Below are 17995 nucleotides of genomic sequence, written 5' to 3'. Positions count from 1 at the left end.
CATTCTTGGCTATATAATGAAGCTATAATTTTCTTCAATATGAAAACCATAAATAATCTAAGGACCATGTCTTTTGGCACAAGAAATCCTACAATGATAGTGGGGAGAGGAATTAAAGATTCCATTACCTTGCATGAGCATTTGGGTTAGGTCCAATTCAAGCAAGCTATTACCTACTTATCCCTGGACAAAAATATGTGCTCATTCTGAAGAAATTATGCTCCTCTAAGGCCACGAAGCTTTCCAGTAAACTTCGTGTGGTATTTTAAACCAATCCAAGTTGCAGTATAAAACTAAAAGAACTTTTTATGTTAGATGAGTAAGTAAAAGAATCTGTAAAGCAAAAAGAAGTATACTGAAGATTAGGTAGCTGGAGACTAACTTGCTGAGTAAAGTCATGTAGATTCAAATGAAAAGCATGAACTAATTGGGGCCACCAGAATTTGCAACTCTGTAGCCTGCAGCCTCTGGAGAATGCATTGTGATTTTAAAATACATCCTGAGAAGCATTCATCTTAGAAGATTCAGTAGAATAAAAAAAAATTCCATGGTCACATGGAGAAACTGCGCATAATGTCTCCCCTTTCTCAGTTTATAATGTACATCAAGTCATTGAAGCAGTGGTCTTTAAATGGGGTGTGACTATATCACAGGGTGCACAAGACAATTCAGTAGAAGGTAGGAAGGGAATTTGAAAATGTTTTTAAAATGTATTTTTATAATATTTTGGATTTCTTTTATTTTTATGTATTTTATAATGTATATAACTACACAATAGTGCAATTATTCAATTTATTTATGAGCATGTACACATACATTGGGAATAAATTATTATTGTTGAAAAAATATATGAAGAAAAAAATTGCAGACTTTTTCATTAGAGCATCTTAGAATTTTTGCAGTAAAGCAACATCACTTTGAACTTCTATCACCATAAGCAACTTTATGTGTATGTATGGTATGTACCATCACTTCTGATCCAATGAAGCACACTTTATGAATCACTGTTTTAGAAGCCAGATATTTTTTCCCCTCAAACAGTGTGTTTTTATTTACTGTATCTGCTAAGAGGGGAATGATAATGACCTGAATTTTAGAGTATTTTGCAAATTCAATTACCTCTGGAAAGTCTTGATCAGAGAGTACATAACTAAAGCAAAATTATCACGAAGTAGAATTTTTACTTATTTTCAAGCTAAGAAGTTAGCCTGCCAAACTTTAATGGATACTGTTAAAAGACATGAGATTCTTGAGACAGAGATGAATGACAGAGTAACCAGTAGACAGAGTATCAGCATTTTATTATTTATTTATTTATTTATTTATTTATTTATTTTTATTTATTTGCCAGTTCTCTTAGCTCCAATTCCTATAGGGAGACACGAGGGAGAGCTAGATGATAGCTGCACACACGAGTTTCTTACAGGAGAGGAAGTTTGAGCTTAGGGAGCCTGGATTTTTTATAATGGTCAAGAGCATGCTGAAGGCATTAAGTGCCTCTGCTTGGAAGATATACAGAAACATGAGAGCTTCATGGAGAAATGCCTCCCAATTAAGATGTGCTCTTGGGTTTGATTTTACAAAGAGTAAGCCAACACACCCTGCACCTAGCAGAATGACCTCTTTCAAACCCTTCCTCACAAGATCATCTTCATGGGCACACAATCAATCAGTGCAAACACACAAAGCCCTATGCTCAGAACCCCTATCCTAGACTGCAGTTTAATGGTCTGTGATTACCTGTGACTCCTGTCTTAAAACACTTAATCATGTCATCTTAGACTTTATGTTTTGCAAATGAAATTGTGTGAGATAATAGAGTAATTGGAATCTTGGCTTATGGATAATCCTGCTTCCTGTCCACCTCCCTGCCTCCTGGGAATGGGTTTTAGACCATCTGCTGTCCCTGACACCCCATACCATGCCCAACCTCCCCATGCCAGGAAGGCTGTTGCTCTCTCTCTGGGGTACGTACTGTGTTGTATTCATTTGGGGAATTCCTTGTCTTCTGTTGACCTTCTCCCCACACAACAGCCCAGGGTGGGACATGGTGGCAACCATACAGCCTTAGACTGGCAGTTACACATGCAGTCAGAGGGTAGCCAGGCCAGGCTGAGACTATGTATAGATGAGAGAAAGCCCCTAACTCACCTCTGATCCAGTGTATTCTGAGGACCAAGGATGCCTTTTGGCATGTGTGGGGTTTAAAGACCCTGAAATTGCCTGCTCACCAGGGTTGGAGTCGCAGGCCTATGGGAAGGGGTATCTGGCTGGACTTTCCTGGAGTGCACCACAGTCTGAGTGAGTGCAGCTTGCTAGTCTAGCAGCTGGCAGGAAGGGTTGCCCAGCTTCCTCTGAGTTACAGATAGGGCCCCCAGACACAGGTAACAGTTTTCACTGATGCCAGGGGTATCCCAGTTTCCAAGGGAGCACTCCCTCCCGACACACACCTCCTCTGACTCCAAGCCTGAGGGACCATGTCTGCTGCCTTCCAACCTTGCTGAGTCTAGTTTACATTGTCTAGTTCAGCCAGCGTGAGGCATCCTCTGTGGATTAGCTGTGGAATATAAACTGTATAGTTTTGGAATTCTGTAAATGAGCTATATTTCCAGTTAAAACTGGCATTGTATAATATAAAAATAAATGGTTAAATTCATAATAATAATTCCATATTTTAATTTGTCTTTACTTAGAGTGATGTTAAATAACACAAAACACATAATGGCAAGTCAAGAAAAAAAGAGCAAAATAAAAGAGAAAGTTATATTTTGTATTTTTTGTACCTCCCTCCCCCTTCCTTTTCAATAAGGGTCCTCCCATTTTTGTTTTGCACTTGGACTCTCCAGTGTACGCAGCTAGCCCCGCTCACATAATATATCTCTGCTTCACTTCACTCAAGGCCCTTCATGTCAGAAGTAACTGATTTTGAAAACTGTTAGAGGCGATACCTGTATTCTACATCTGTATCATACTCTTTTTTTCCGCTTCTGCAATGGCAAGAGAGTCCCTACTTCTCTCCTGAACTAACTTATCCCCTTGTATCCTGAACCCTTTACTCTTGTTTTTATCAAGGAACCTCACAGTGGCATTGATCCTTCCTCTCACCCCAATCATGAAATCTTCACAGTTTTCACCTCTCCTGTATGATCCCCAGGAATATACAACATGCTTTACTATTATGCCCTGTTAACTTCAACATACACAAACAACAATCATAAACAAAACAAAACAAAAATCTCTTGACCTCACAACCATGCTATAGCTGCTGGCTTTCCATTTCTCTGCTCTTTCACAGCAAAAATTCTCAAGTTTGTATACTCACTACTCCCTATCTTCACTTCACATTCATTCATTGTTCCACTATAATCCACATACAGTCCACACACCTCCACTGAAATTGCTCATTAAATTATCAAATGATCCCTTACTGCCAAACCTGGTGCTCACTTATCTAGCCCCCCATGGTATTTGACTTTTCAGCAGCATTCAGCATAGTTGTTGACTCCTCTTGGAATTCTGGTGTCTATGACTTCATTCTCCTCGCTATTTATCAACCTTGTTGGCTATTTATCAGTCTTTCTCTGCTGCTTCCTTCTCTACCAAGACTTTAAATGATAGACTGCATCCAAAACTTAATACTCCTCTCTCTAATCTTCTTTATATATTCTCTATTTTTCCCCCTACAGTTCTTATCTCCAGATTATATATCCAACTGCTTCGTCTCAGATGTCTAATAGGCATTTCAGAATTAAGATGACCACATGCAACCCTTAATTTTCCCCAGGTATGCTGGGATCTGTCTTTTTAAACTCAGTAAATGATATTGTGTTGTAGTGATATATAGAAATGTTTAAAAATGCTTTAAAAATGTCTAAAGATGTTAAAAAAAGTTTTTAAAATGTTTGAGTTAACTTTCCTGAAACCTAAAGTGTGATATTAAGGACACATTCCCCACTGCCCTGAAGCATGTGTACCCCATAGATAAGGATTTGAACTTCAGTTACTGATTCAGAGTGACTTGCTAAGATAACCATCTGAGTGAGTAATGTACTCTCCCTAGATAACCACTTGTAGCCCCCTCGCCCTGTTTGAGATTAACATGTGTGCATTGATGTAATTCATTGATAGCCACCTGAACTGCTGTGGGTATGAAACAGGCTTTAAAAATGGGTCCTGGCCAGCCAACAGTGCTAGCCTGTTGAGACAGCCACAAAGGCACGTCCTCTTGTCAGTCTGGCAAGCAATGCCGCTCCATGCTCCTCTTCCTGCCAGACGACAGAAGAACGGCTAGTACCTCCTGATCGAGAGTCGACCGAGCTCTCGGGTGAGGAACGCCAGCCCCCTGCATCCCGACTGGACCAGCCCAGCTGCCGGACCCCAGAGGACAGCACCACCAGGATCCCATCAAGCCTGTACCTGCAGCATCAGGAACTTTTGTGAGTAATAAAGTGCTGTGTGATTTGTAACTGAATATGTTTCATGTGGTGTAATTCCTCCGGCAGTTAGTTGAATCATTTTGCGAATGCTTAAAATTGAAATTAAAGCCTCTGGTCTTTTCAGTCCTAGGACTGCCCTTGGTCCTGCTTGCGTAGAGCAGCCTCTTTGCTAGCAACTACTTGAATGTCCCAACACCTGCAGGGTTAAAGTTTATCTCAAGGGACGCCTTAGATAAACACCCCAGATCCTTTCCCAAGATCTACTTGGGATGTATTGTCTAAGCCTAGTCACTTACTCAACCCCTCGGCTTATCTTCCTTTATCTTTTGTATGCTGCCAAACAGCTAGTACTGTTTTCAAACCTATCAACCTAGTTGGAATCTGTTCTCTTTTCCATCTACGCAGATACCACTGTAGTGTAAGCTGGCAAGACTCTTGATTAGTCTCCTAATTTCCATACTCTGAAAACCTGACAATGATCTGAGTGATGTTTTAAAAACACAAATTAGATCACGTTAGTGTTCAACTCTTAGAATGAGTACCATGGCTTACAAAATCATGAATTATTTGGGACAGGCCTACATTTCCAAGCTCATCCCATATTACTTCCCCAGCATATTTCAGGCCCACTGGTCTCCTCATTCCTTTCACGGGCTGTAGGGCTCAATTTCTTGGGGGCCGGCACATTAAGGGACTGGCAGATATCTAAAACAGAACTTGGAATATAGTAGTCAATAGATGTTAAATAAATATGTACATTACTTATTTGTCCATCTATCTTTCTAAATGTGGGTTTATTAAATGCCTATTATGTTATTATTTGAAGATAAATTTAATATTTTCATATATGCAAAATACTGCAAAAATCTCTGTGAAACAAATACTTTCACATATAATGGTTTCTGTTTTTAAAGTCGCTCATTTTATTCCCTCAAACAGAAACACCTGTTATTTTAATGTTGTGGTTTGGTTGTTTCTGTTACACTATTAGTGTAATTGATTGGTAGAATCATGATTGTGAGAAACCATATAGCTTAATGGAATTCTTGAGGACCAGGAATTAAAATCCATCTGACTTTATGCCTCTATTATTCTTGACCCTGTGCACATCTTTACCTAAAAAATGGTATAAGTACAATATTTACAGCAGGGATGAGCAACTTTATTAAGTGGGGCATCATGTAGCTCTATCCTACTTATGGTAAAATGAGAATAAATAATAAATATGAACAGGCTAGATGCACCAAAAAATTCCCATTTTTATCTGCTCTTTTATAGTTTGGATATTTCAATGTGTTAAAATACTTCCTCTGCGTAAATCTAGATGCTCTCTAGAGGACCATTCAATTACAGCAATATGATAACCAAATTGTCTATTGATTGTCTATTGATCAGGAGCATCAAAAGAATAGGTAGAGGGCAGTAGATTTTTGGAGCCTGGGATAACTTCAGAAGTTGACTGAGCCAGGTAATGTGTGACAGTGAGGCACAGGGGACAGGGCTCTTTCTGCCAATCATACAAGACTAAATCCACTCACCCTCAAGTCTATTTCCTCTGGGAAGCCTCGCATTTTTCAAGTCCCAAATTCCCTTATCACAGGGCTTATTGTGCTGCACCAGCTTTTTACTCCTCTACATCCTCCATTAAGTTATAAGTTCTGTGAGGATGAGAACTATAAATGCCTAGGGCTATCTCCCTATTGAATTGAATAATGAATGAATGGATGGGTGGAATTGAATGAATGAATGGAGTGTTAATGTAATAGTTCATTATCATCTGGAAGAATAGCTTGGAGCTATTTAAAAAGCTATGGGAGAGATTCTGTCATGTTTGACCTCTTATTTGGATCAGATAAAGGAAATTTTAAAAACCCAGGAAAGAAATCTGTTGTATTATTTGCTCCCTGAATGAGGTAGTTTGCTGAGATATGACAATAAGAAAAAAGAAAAGAAGAAAAAGGAAAAAGAAACCTCAGGATGAAATCTTGACTCTGTTTCTTATTGTAAGTTTATGATTTATATAAAAAGAAAATAATACCTGACTTGAAACATAAGTATGATGTTACTAAAGTGAGCAAAATATTAATCACTCAATTAATAGTAGATGTTATCATTATTTGCTATTACTTTTTGAATGGCGATTTGCAGTTTTATAACAATATTAAATGTTGAGACTCCTTTTCATCCTTTTTCCAGGACGTAATCCATGCTTAAGGTAAGCTAATAATCTTTAGAGTAATATATAGAATAAAGCAATGATCTTTATAATAGTTCTAATATATTATTAATTACCAATCATTTGCATATTAAAATACCTTTTATATAAGAGAGTTATTTTTTTCTGTATCAGACTTCTAAGGTTAAGTTCCAAGAACTTGAAGTTACAATTTTTAGTTTCAAAGGTAGTTCACATTTCAACTTTGAAGCTAGAATTAAGATGGGATTGTTCCTTTCAAAAATCACAGAAGTGTTCAAGTAATTAACTATACTAAATAATGGCTCATTTTAACACCTGCCTGCCCTCTTGACTATATTCTTGTAGTGAACATTATCTGCCACACTCATTACATGTCTTTTGCAAATCCCATTCCATTTCTGCCGTCTCCTCAATTTGCAGATGGAAATTATGTTACATGAGGTAATCTGTTTTGAACAAAACAAAAAGCGATTGCTCTCAATCCATACCTGTATCATTTCCCCTACCCGGGAATTAGGTCTTTCATACTTGCTTGAAATAATCATATATATTATTGTAAACAGCAGATTATAAAGGGATTAGGCTCTTGTTTGGTGAAGGTTAAATGGTTAACGTGAATTTTTAAAATTGCTTTTCAGCGGTGAATCACTGATTTAAGCATAAATAAGCTAGAAATGAACAGAAGTTATTAACCTCTGAAAGTTTAGTGGTGATATTGGTCCAGTTCCTAGTTTTCCCATGGACTGGTACCCAGTCTTGAAAGTTACACATCATTTAGCACTGCTGAGAGGGAAGGTATACATGGTCCTGGGGGTCTGCTTCCAGAGAGCTATCCTAACTCACAGATGAAATACAGCTGAAAACTTCTTGTGACCTTTTGGTAATTTCATAAAACATAACCTTCTCAATTGATATTTCTGTACCAATAACTGGCAAAGTTGTAGAGATTAATGTCAACAAGTACCACTCAGAGGACATTGACATGCAGACTTACCCGCCATTAGCCTAATTTCTCTCCACACAAGGTCGGTGGAGTTGCAGTCACATTTATTCAGGGATAATCAACCCTTATTTGGATACTAGTGTGTTAATGATGGTTTTTTAAAAATCTGCCAGGGTCAAGTATATCTTTTGTCAACCATACTGATTAGTATTTATCAAATTTGAAGAAAGATATCTGGGAATAACACAAGCATAATACTGAGGAAATTAGAAATCAAACACAATTTAAAGAGTTAACATCTTCATTTAAGAGTGAGCATCATCTATAATAATAAAAGCACAATATGCTAATTAGACCAGATGTCTTTCTGAACGAAGCAGGGTGGCAAGGGCCAAGGCAGAAGCAGCCACTGCGGTAGGTGCTTTTCTAGTAGGTGACTCTTCTTGTGTTTCAATTTGCATTTCCCTTATCCTTAATGACTTTTATTTCCTTGATATTGACTAACCTTTTATACCTTTTAAAAATCACTTTCTAATATCTTCTCTTAAGATGTTTAAATATTTTATAAATATTTGTAAATATTTTTACTTGTTTATATTTTTTTATTGGCTTATAAGTGTGTGTATATATATACATTCTGGTATAAGTCCCTTTTTTCCATATGTATATATATATTAAACATATATTTTTCCAGTTCCTGGATTACTTATCATTTTTTAATGATATTCTTTTTATGAAATCCAATTTATTATTATCTTCTTTTTGTGTTTTGTCTGAGAAATCTTTACTTACCATGTCTTTTGCTTGAATCAGACACATAATATATTATATTGTGTCCTTTTGTAACCTACTTTTTTTGCTTTTGGGTTTAAGTCTATGATATCTGTTGAGTTAATTTTTGTATGTGGTAAAAGATAGAGGCTCAAGTTAATTTTATTTGAAAGTTCATATAGTTATTAGATAATGTCTTACTAAAGAAAGTTTTTGTTTTCCAACAAAATAATTTGATGTCTGTGTAAATCCATTTTTATAATCTTTATTTGTTCCCATTGATCTGCTTGTCTATCTTATATATCAATTGCATGCTGTCTGATTACTCATAGATTTATAGTAAGACTTTACATAGAGTAGTATGAGTCCTCTAATTTCATTACAATAAGCTTATTGTTTTTACAGGGGAAAAAAGCACAGTGAAATCTTAATTGGGATTGTAAATTTTAGAGGAGGATTCACAGTTTAATATTACTAAGTATTTTAATTATAACATGATACATTTTATAATAATTAGTTCTTATTTAAATTAGATTTATTGGTTTTCACTTTGCTACAAAATTGTTACACATCATTTTAAATTTTATTCCTTAGTATTTTATATTTTTATTGTAAATGATAATGTTTTAAATTTAATTTTACCTTCCAATATTTTGCTGTGTTTATATAGAATTTTCTATATTGATTTTAGATTGGTCAACCTTGCTATATGCACTTATTAGTTCTACTAGTGTTTTTGTAGATTTCTTATAATTTTCTATAAAAACAATGAGATTGCCTGCTATTAAAGGCAGTTTTACTTCTTCCTATTAAACAATGCTGAAATAAGTGAAATTAATATTTTGTCTTGTTCCCTATTTTAGGAAAGTGTAGTGAATATGTCAGGATTAAATATGATGTTAGCTATAAGTGTTACATGGATATCATTTGTCAGGTCAAATAAGTTCACTTCTATTTCTAGTTAACTGAGAATCTTCTTTTTAAAATAATGAATGGATATTTAATTTGTCAAATATTTTTTTTGCATTGATTGTGATTATCATATTGTTTCTCTCCTTTATTTTGTTATAATGAGGTGGGTTGAATAGTGTCCACCCTCTCTCCCCAAATGTATGCCCAGTTAGAAGTTCAGGATGTGACCTTATTTGGAAATAGGATCTTTATAGATGCAATCAAGTTAAGATGAGGTTATACTGGATTGAGATGGGCCTTAATTCAAAAAGAGATAAATTTAGACACAGAAACATAGAGTAGAGAATGCCATATGAAGATGGAGCCGAGGGATGTCAAGAATTGCCCACAAACATTAGAAGCTAAGAGAGAAGCATGGGACAGATTCTCTTTTAGAACCTCCAGTAGTAACAGACTATGCTGATATCTTTTATTTTATTTTTTTAGAGTCTTTTTCATTTATTTATTTTTTTCAAGAAAAACTCTTTTAAATATAATAATGTTACATGCAATAAGCTCCAATTATTCAAGAAAAATAATCTTAAATATAATAATATTACATGCAATAAACATTTATATTTTAAGAAAAAAAGAATTTTAAGTATAATAATATTATCAAAACTAATATCTTGATTTTAGATTTACAAACCCCCAAAACTCTAAGAGCTTAAATTTTTGTTGTTTTGAGTCACTCAGTTTGTGGTAAATTGTTGAAACTCTAGGAAACTAATACTGATTTTAGTAATATCATTGCCACAGATGAGTTTCCCTGGAATGCAGACTCTGAGATGGATATTTGTGTGTAGGATGGAGATATATATATATATATATATATATATATATATATATATATATATATATATATATATAATTTTTTTCTTGAATCAATCCTGTGGGAGAATAAATGAAGTAGGAATGATCAGAATAAGTTGAACTTGGATGCAATCACAACAAAAGCCTAACCTGATCCCACAAATAGTTCTGGAATTTTATATTCTTGCATCAATTTGGAGGAATGAGTGCTTCAATCCAGAGGAGGTTAGGAAATCTGAGATACCACAATATCCACTATGGTCTACCCCTTACACTTGGACCCACCCATTTGTATTATTTCTGGGAGCAGCTCTTCAGGATTCTAGTGGGCCTCTTTTCATGGGAGAAATTTATAAGAGCACTATTAGTGGCAAAAATTAAAACCTCTAAACCTGCAGTGAGTATAAGACTAAAATTAATATCATGATTCATGACTTCTCTACTCTGTGGCCTAGATTTTTCTCATTCATCATTAGCACATTCAGGTCATACTCCATGAGGGATCTTAGACCCTGGTCACTGTTTTCTTGTCAGATTATAGATATTATATATGTCCATATACCACGTAACTGGAGCAAAGAAATTAAAAACAAAATAACACCCAGTTGGATCACCCAGATTTCAAATATAATCTTCCCATCTTTCATAGTATAACAACAGCCCCTCCACTCCTAATGGACAGGGTCAGTTACATTTGCCATGTAGTGACTTCTATTAATGCACGCTGGTTTCTCAGCACAGAGCCTAAATGATTCAGGTGATAGCCACAACTTGAAACTTGATGAGGCTATTACTGTCTCATCAAGTAATGATTCTCACAGAAGCATTCTCCTTCTGGATATCAAGACCTTTAAACTCACAAAATCTAGAGTTGTAGAGTGGGAAATACAAATTTCCCAAGTGAGTCTCTGAGAGTGATGGTAAATGGGGTCATTTCTGCTTCCACACATTGCTCTCCAGCCTATACTTATTGGGGACACCAAGCCATAAAGAAAACATTGCTTTAGAGCACATTTTGCATCCTGTAGGATGGTGCTCATCCTTGCAACATACCTTTGAGCTAGTACCTCAGCTGTGCCTTCAAGTTTCATTCCCTAGGTTAATAGGTCAACAGCTTTGAGTGGTACAGTATGTGACAGAATGAATGGACATCATGGTTATACGCAACTTCCAAACCTGCTTTTCTATAGGGTGTCTCAAAATTCACACAAGATTTGAATTTTGCGTGAGCATTAACAACAACAACATCAACAAATAAAAGCCTAATTTTACTTGGTTTATTGAATCAGATTCTAATATCTGTTGCCCTTTGATTTCAGTCCCTTCAATTTGATAAGTATTACCAAGTACCAATTATGGCCCAGGAGCAGGGACAATGAAAACTAATGAAGGCCATGGCTTTGCATATGTGCCAGCAAAGCCGTGGAGGCATTTACCCTATGTGCTATTCCATACATAACCCTATACTGTATACTTTATGAATCAATAAAAAATTTACAATTTTTAATTAGAAACCAGTGTTTTCTGTCAAAATTACTTCTTGCGTGAATTTTGGGACACCTTATATAAAGTGTGTCTCTATTATTGATATAATGTTATGTTATGTGGGATTCCATATAGTTGTATATAATACTCTGAAAGCTCTTATACAGTAGTTCTGTAGGCAGGGTAGGAAAATTCATATGCAGAATATCTATTCATTCTAGTCAACATAAATATCTGACCTTTCCAGGATTTTAGGTGTCCAAGAAAATCAACTTACCATTAATTGGCTGGTTGGTTGCCTTGAGGGATAGTAGTGTATCAATAACTCAACAACGGTCTCTGTTGGTGGCAAGGTGAACACTAGGCAGCAATAGTACCTCCTTGAGGTGAGTGTGAATCTATAATGTTGTGCCCACATACAACTTCCATACCTGCCACCATGTATTCATTGTACTAGCATTAGCCAAAGACAAAGGCTAAGTGATGTTAACTGGCTATGTAAAACCATTGAGTCGTTTCTGATTTTCTATGTAGGATGTTCTCTGGTGGTCATTAAAATGACATTCAAAGATCTTCACATTTTGTGCTCATTACCATGGTTTATTTATTTATTTTTAACCTTTTCCCATTTTTCAATTACAGTCGCCGTACAATTTAATATTAGTTTTAGGTGTATAACATAGAGAATAGACATTTATATAATTTATGAAGTCATCACCTCAATAAGTCTATTAACATGAATTTGAAATGAATTATGATAAGAGGATTATCTCTTTTATGGTAAACTAGAGGCCTGAAATCTGTGCAAGGGGCTCGGCCCTCACAGCCCCAGCTGCCTCACGGCCCTGGCTGCCTCCCAACCCCAGCTGCCCTGCAGCCCCACGGCCTCCACCCACTGGTTGTTCTGGAAGGTCATTCTGGAAGGTTGTTCTGCCGTCCAGTCTAATTAGCATATCAGCTCTTTATTATATAGGATAGCTTACACCCTAAAATCTCTTCTGTTCTATTAATACATATTTTTATTTAAAGAGCATATAGTTGAAATAAAAAATCTACAAATTGAATGTTCAGGAATATATAGGGAATATTGGAGGGGGCTATGGTACCAATTACTAGTGAGATAACCCCACCCCCTCATCTTCTATTTTATCTTTGGAGTCAGAAGACTTTGTGTTTAAGATGGATTCACTCTGTGTCTGGGATTCAAACAGGAAAAATCTAGTATATAGTGTTATTTTGTTACCTACCTCCTATATTAGCAGAAATAATGACTAGATATGGAGGGTAATAAAATGCTATGGAGATTTCAACTTTCATTGTATGCTTTTTACCTTTAAGCTTAGTGTCAGAGTGATCTTTCCATTCAACTAAGTAACATTAGCGAGTAGGAAAAGTAGGACTGGGGAGCAATTAACACTAAATGTCGCTAATATAAATATTATAAATTCAACCCAAAAAATACTTCTAGTGAGAGGAATAGTGAATGTCCTGGTTATGTCTCCATGTGTGTGTCTTCAGAGAACTAAGAGCTGAAAATTTCATTAGTAACAAATTGGAAGGAATATTAACTCTAACTTTGAATTTATGTAACACCTTGCTGCTGAATTCATACCATGAGTATCAAGAGATTAAGGGACTGAACAATGTTCAGAAACTAGGCAAAAGAGACTCATTTGCATAAGTACTATTTCATCAGAGCTAAATTTCTCTTTATTGGAGTGCCAAGTGATTGCTTCAGTAACAAACTCAGGTCTGCAGGACACATGGTTGGATTCTTGTGTGACCGAACTGAAAGTGGCTTTTCCGAGCTGAGCCTCAGGTATGACACACTGTGCTATATCCAGACACCCTTTACAGTGTTATTATCTCCCCTACTGGTTTAATTTATGTATTTAATTTTAGTTTCCAGGGTGCAATATGGCTAATTACTTGAGAACTGCAGAACCTTACAAGTGAAATTTTTGCTTCTATAATTTGTGACACATTATGTATAATAATGTACATTTAATTTCCTCAAAAAAAGATAATTATGCTAATAGAATGATTTGAATAAAAATTTGTACTTTGTGGTGAATGATATTCTCTACCTACTTATTTATATTAATACAAGTCAATAAAGGATTTTTAATAAGCCACTTTCACCCTGGGTGGGCAAGTCTGGGAAATCATACAGGCACCACCCCTGCCCTTAACATCCTCAGGAAAAAGACGTGTTGCAGACTATGGAAGGCCAGGATTTGTATTAGACAAAAGTTCATAGTGATACTGCTGTCACAATCTGGTTATTATTTAACAGGAAGGGAGTTGAGAGAAGAGTAGATAATGTAGGCATGCCATTTATATAGCTTTGCTAGAACGTTGTAACTTAACACTCTCCATGTCTGTTCCCCAACTCATGGGGTAAAGGACTGGACAAAGGCAGGCCCTGTAAGGTCTCAGTGAGGTGAGACGGTGCCTGCTTGTCGATCACACCTGGGAATAAATTACTGGACACCGCAAGTGCACAAAACCTGAATATTGAAACTTCTGAACAAAGAAAGGCACTCTATTGGTTTTTACTCCCTCTCTTGCCTGCTTGCCTGTGCTCCTGTGATTCCTGCTGCAGGGGGTGCTCTCCCATGTGCCCACCCACTCAGGGACTGATGGACTTTAATCAGCCTGAATGCTGAGTTGGACCCAGCTGCCACGTGGAACGGACGCTCTGGACACTGGCCTTGCTTTTGGCTCTGTTGGACCGCCAGCAGCACCTCTTTCAGGACTGGGTTAGGGCTCTGGGACTTTACAACCCGAGGAATGTAACTCCATGCACATAAAGCCTTTCTCCACATCTCATTCTCCCCGGGAAATCTCAGAGAATTCATTTTCTAAAGATATTGTAAGAAACTCACTTGCACAAGCCATGGGGAAGTTTGATTCTCCAGTGACAATAGGGAATATCATATAGCTGTAATGTATAAAACCAAATTTGGATATACGTACTTTGGTAGAAGAAATAAACTCATTTGTGGAAATCTGAACACAAAGCCAGCTTCTTTTGATAACAATTTTGTATTGGTTATAAAAACCAATTCAGAGTTGTGTGCCTGAGCATTTTGTGGAAAGAGGTCTTTTCTATATTTCAATTATTCAAGCTGAATAGTGGTTTGTAAAGTGAAATTCAGACTCATAGTAGGTTCTGTATAACTGTGGTAGAATATGCGGTTGAGGAAAGGTGAAAATTAACATTAAAATCAAGTACTTGGGGTCTATTGATGCCATTTTTTCACTATTCTATATGCCCCCCCTTTTAATACAACCACCCATTTATGAAATCTCAGACTTCTGAGTCACCATTAGGTATGCAGTGTACAATAAATATACTTGAACAGAAGGTCAGTACTAGTCATTAGTCATTAGAGCACTCATCTTGCATAGGCAATATTTTGTATTACTAAATGCATTTGGTTTGTGCTTATAAACTCATACCTATTTTTCCACTTACATGAATACCATGACTAGAGAGTGAGTAAATTTTCTCATATTTTTTCAGTTGCTGCTAACACATTAAAATTCAATGATCTAGCAAATAGATCTATTATGTGCCCATTATGGGTTTGCTTTATGCCAAATGCTTATTACTTAAAATGGAAGCTATGACGGCAAAACCAGGTCTTCATGAAGTTATTAGACACGTAATATCACAAATTTAAATGGCTTAAAATTGGAACTGTTCATTATTTTTTTCTGTCTACAAGGTTAATAAACTATTAGGGCAACTTCCAAACAACACAGACCTATAAAGAATGAAAACTTGCTATTAGTTCATGACCAAGAACAGAGATTTGAAATGTAAATTAAAAAAAAGATTTAGGTACAAATCCTGTATCAGTGCTGTGTTATTGGGCAAGTCATTTTCATTCTCTAAGTCTTATCTTAATCATCTACACTAATAAAAGAGAAACATGGTAATTAGCGTACGACCGCTACCCTTCCCATTGGCTAATCAGCATATCCTTATGCAAATTCACTGTCAGCCAAGATGGCGGCCGGCAGCCAGGCAGCTGGAAGCTAACATGAGGCTTGCTTGCTCCAGGGACTGCAGACTCCAACGTTCCCCGCCTGACTTGCCGGCCTCTGAGCTACAACTCTAAGAAACTATGTTGCAAACATAGAAGATAAACAAAACCCCAGAAACCAGCTTTCAGCCAGCTGGGATCTCAGAGCTAGAGTTATACATTGTTTCGATTATAGCAGCAGAAGCCTCAGAGCTAGAGCCAGAGCTAAAGCTGGCCCAGAATTAAAAAAAAAAGAAAAAGAAAAAAAGGAGTGGTTGGGAGCTTCAGTCAATTGCCAGCCTGAAAGCAGCCCTCAGCTCCTCACCCAGACTGGCCAGGCACCCCAGTGGGGACCCCCACCCTGATCCAGGACACTCTTCAGGGCAAACCAGCCGGCCCCCAGGCCTCTATCCTATATAGTAAAAGGGTAATATGCCTCCCAGCACCGGGATTAGCGGAGACATGAGGCCTCCTGGCACCGGATCAGCGTGACAGGGGGCAGCGCCCAAACCCCCTGATCACCCTGCGGCTCTGTGAGTGACAGGGTGCGGCATCCCAACCCCCCGCCCCCCACAGGCCCTGCTCTGTGTGTGACAGGGTAGAGCCATAACCTCCCCATCGGCCCTGCCCTGAGTGTGACAGTGGCGGCCCCCCAACTCCTTGATCCGCCCTGCTGTGTGTGTCACAGGGGGCGGTGCCCTAACTCCCCTATCGGCCCTGCTCTGTAAGTGACAGGGGGGAGCTTCTCAACCCCCTGATTGGCCCTGCTCTGTGCGTGACAGGGTACGGAGCCCCAACCCCCCTGATGGGCCCTGCTCTGTGCGTGACAGGGGGCAGTGCCCCAACCTCCTGATTGGCCCTGCTCTGTGTGTCACAGGTGGTGGCGCCGCAACCTCCCCATCGACCCTGCCTTGAGTGTAATAGGGGGTGGTGCCCCAAACCCCCAATCGGCCCTACCCTGAGCGTGACTGAGGGTGACATCGCAACCTCCCAATCCGCCCTGCTCTGTGCATGACAGGGGGCGGCACCCCACCTCCCCAATCGGCCCTGCTCTGAGCCCGACAAGGGGCTGCACCTAGGGATTGGGCCTGCCCTCTGCCACCCAGGAGCAGGCCTAAGCCAGCAGGTCGTTATCTCCCGAGGGGTCCCAGACTGCGAGAGGGCACAGGCCGGGCTGGGGGACCCCCCTCCTCCCCCGAGTGCACAAATTTTTGTGCACCGGGCCTCTAGTCTACACTAATAAAAGAGAAACATGGTAATTAGCATACGACCGCTACCCTTCCCATTGGCTAATCAGCATATCCTTATGCAAATTAACTGTCAGCCAAGATGGCGGCCGGCAGCCAGGCAGCTGGAAGCTAACATGAGGCTTGCTTGCTCCAGGGAGTGCAGACTCCAACGTTCCCCGCCTGACTTGCCGGCCTCTGAGCTACAACTCTAAGAAACTATGTTGCAAACATAGAAGATAAACAAAACCCCAGAAACCAGCTTTCAGCCTGCCGGGATCTCAGAGCTGAAGTTATACATTGTTTCAATTATAGAACGGCAAACAAACCAGATACGAAGCCTCAGAGCTAGAGCCAGAGCTAAAGCTGGCCCAGAATAAAATAAAAAAAGAGAAAAAAAAGGAGCGGTTGGGAGCTTCAGTCAACAACCGCCAACCTGAAAGCAGCCCTCAGCTCCTCACCCAGACTGGCCAGGCACCCCAGTGGGGACCCCCACCCTGAAGGGTGTGTGACCAGCTGCAAACAGCCATCATCCCCTCATCCAGGCTGGCCAGGCACCCCAGTTGGGGACCCCCCACCCTGATCCAGGACACTCCTTCAGGGCAAACCAGCCGGGCCCCCAGGCCTCTATCCCTATATAGTAAAAGGGTAATATGCCTCCCAGCACCGGGATCAACGTGACAGGGGCAGCACCCAATCCCCCTGATCCCCTGCAGCTCTGTGTGTGACAGGGGGTGGGGCCACAACCTCCCTATCCTCCCTGCTCTGTTCTTGACAGGGGAAGGCGCCACCAACCCCCTGATGGGCCCTGCTCTGTTTGTGACAGGGTGCGGCGCTCCAACCCCCCTTTTCCCACAGGCCCTGCTTTGTGTGTGAGGGGGTAGAGCCATAACCTCCCCATCGGCCCTGCCCTGAGTGTGACAGTGGGCGGCGCCCCAACCCCTGATCGGCCCTGCTCTGTGGGTGAGAGAGGGTGGCGCCCCAACCCCCTGATCCGCCCTGCTCTGTGTGTGACAGGGGCGGTGCCCTAACTCCCCTATCGGCCCTACTCTGTGCTTGACAGGGGGGAGCTCCTCAACCCCCTGATCGGTCCTGCTCTGTGCATGACAGGGGGGAACTCCCCAACCCCCTGATGGGCC

General features: G+C 39.2%; 1 pseudogene; it reads right to left on the bottom strand.

Moving 5' to 3' along the window:
* Window positions 1-4190: 4190 nt before the first annotated feature.
* LOC102417606 overlaps window positions 4191-17995 on the bottom strand; it is a 37359-nt pseudogene continuing 23554 nt past the window's right edge.

This window comes from Myotis lucifugus, unplaced genomic scaffold (genome assembly GCF_000147115.1).
Source record: "Myotis lucifugus unplaced genomic scaffold, Myoluc2.0 scaffold_67, whole genome shotgun sequence".
Classification (NCBI taxonomy): domain Eukaryota; kingdom Metazoa; phylum Chordata; class Mammalia; order Chiroptera; family Vespertilionidae; genus Myotis; species Myotis lucifugus.
Note: the sequence above shows the minus strand (reverse complement) of the source record. Positions and strands in the feature narration are given on the sequence as shown.